At 42.5% G+C, this 2,500-nt stretch overlaps 1 protein-coding gene across 1 annotated transcript in view; it reads left to right on the top strand.

The window, feature by feature from the left end:
- Positions 1 to 2,500, top strand: part of LOC307270964 (SH2B adapter protein 1-like) — a gene marked incomplete at its 5' end in the record, with an annotated part of 7,066 nt that overhangs the window by 1,483 nt on the left and 3,083 nt on the right. The gene's annotated exons all lie outside the window — the stretch shown is intronic.

Raw genomic sequence — 2,500 nt, 5'->3', positions numbered from 1 at the left:
TCTAAGGACGTCCAATTACATTGTTTAAACTAAAGGAAAATGTTAAGCAGAAAATAAAAAGTCAACGAGGTGTCATGTAGGTCCCTTCAGTACTGTTATATAGTCCAGGAAAGGCTGACATATCTGTTTAAACTTCTCTGAGGTGTCATGTAGGTCCCTTCAGTACTGTTATATAGTCCAGGAAAGGCTGACATATCTGTTTAAACTTCTCTGAGGTGTCATGTAGGTCCCTTCAGTGCTGTTATATAGTCCAGGAAAGGCTGACATATCTGTTTAAACTTCTCTGAGGTGTCATGTAGGTCCCTTCAGTTCTGTTATATAGTCCAGGAAAGGCTGACATATCTGTTTAAACTTCTCTGAGGTGTCATGTAGGTCCCTTCAGTTCTGTTATATAGTCCAGGAAAGGCTGACATATCTGTTTAAACTTCTCTGAGGTGTCATGTAGGTCCCTTCAGTTCTGTTATATAGTCCAGGAAAGGCTGACATATCTGTTTAAACTTCTCTGCTTTCCCTGAAATCTCATAACGGATTTTCTCCATATATAGAGTACTGGGGAACTCTACTGTTTAAACTCCAATAGATCTCTTGAACAAATCCACATATTAAATGTGTGTTTTTTTGGGGGGATTAGAACCACATATTTTGGTTTAAAAAAACAAACCCCGTCATCTGTGTCCCATGCATTCATTACCATCTCCCTCCCCTGAATAAAGAGTCAACGAGGTGTCATGTAGGTCCCTTCAGTACTGTTATATAGGAAAAGGCTGCTATATCCAGGGTTTTTCCTGGCTCAGAATGGGCCTTTGGGGGGTGAGAACACGGAACAACTTTTTTGGGGTCGGGACTGCAACAGTAAAGGAGAAAAGTTAGTGAATTTTAAGAGCGGTGTGGGGTTGAGAAAGGAGAGTTTCAATGATCGTTTTATTACGATTATGTTGTTTTCATGATGGAGGGAAGCAGTAATATAAATTGAAATGCAATGCATCCTCCAGCCCTACGAGAAGGATGACTTGTATTGGGCTGAACTAGAAACACATTTGGAGAGGTTTTAAACCTGCAGTGTGTAGAATTTTGGGTTTTATTTCCTAGCAGATTTTGTAGAAAGTAATTATAATATCCATAAGTACATTTAATTTAGTGCATAATAGCTGAAATTTTTTTTTTAAATTATTTATTTTTCCCTTAGAAAGGGTCTCATATACAGTATCTCACAAAAGTGAGTACACCCCTAACATTTCTTCAAATATTTCATTATATCTTTCCATGCGACAACACTGAATAAATGACACTTTGATACAATGTCAAGTAGTCAGTGTACAGCTTGTATAACAGTGTAAATTTACTGTCCCCTCAAAATAACTCGACACACAGCCATTAATGTCTAAACTGTTGGCAACAAAAGTGAGTACACCCCTAAGAAAAAATGTCCAAATTGGGCCCAAAGTGTCAATATTTTGTTTTGCCATCATTATTTTCTATCACTGCCTTAACCCTCTTGGGCATGTAGTTCACTAGAGCTTCACAGGTTGCAACTGGAACCCTCTTCTACCCATTCATGACGACATCAAGGAGCTGGTGGATATTAGAGTCCTTGCGCTCCTCCATCTCCCGTTTGAGGATGCCCCAAAGATGCTCAATAGGGTTTAAGACTGGAGACATGCTTGGCCAGTCCATAACCTTTACCCTCAGCTTCTTTAGCAAGCCAGTGGTCGTTCGGAGGTGTGTTTGGGGTCGTTATCATGTTGCAGTACTGCCCTGCGGCCCAGTTTATGAAGGGAGGGGATCATGCTCTGCTTCAGTATGTCACAGTACATGTTAGAATTCAATGAACTGTAGATCCCCAGTGCTGGCAGCACTCATGCAGCCCCAGACCATGACACTCCAAACACCATGCTTGACTCTAGGCAAGACACACTTGTCTTTGTACTCCTCACCTGGTTGCCGCTCCACACTCTTAACACCATCTGAACCAAATAAATGTATTTTGGTCTCATCAGACCACAGGACATGGTTGCAGTAATCCATGTCTGTTAAGTAAGTAAGCCGTAGTCTGTTTGTCTTCAGCAAAACTTTTTGTGGGGTTTCTTGTGCATCATCTTTAGAATAGGCTTCCTTCTGGGATGACAGCCATGCAGACCAGTATGATGCAGAGTGCGGCGTATGGTCTGAGCACTGACAGGTTGACCCCCCACCCCTTCAAGCCCTTCAGCAATGCTGGCAGCACTCATACGTCTATTTTCCAAAGCCAACCTCTGTGTACGACGCTGACCACGTGCACTCAACCTTCGTAAACTGGGCCGCAGGGTGGTATTGCAACATGATAACGACCCCAAACACACCTCCAAGATGACCAGTGGCTTGCTAAAAAAGCTGAGGGTAAAGGTTATGGCCTGGCCAAGCATGTCTCCAGACCTAAACCCTATTGAGCATCTTTGGGGCATCCTCAAACAGAAGGTGGAGGAGCGCAAGGTCTTTAATATCCACCAGCTCTGTGATGCTG

This window comes from Ammodytes marinus (genome assembly GCF_949987685.1).
Source record: "Ammodytes marinus genome assembly, contig: scaffold_407, whole genome shotgun sequence".
Classification (NCBI taxonomy): domain Eukaryota; kingdom Metazoa; phylum Chordata; class Actinopteri; order Uranoscopiformes; family Ammodytidae; genus Ammodytes; species Ammodytes marinus.
Note: the sequence above shows the minus strand (reverse complement) of the source record. Positions and strands in the feature narration are given on the sequence as shown.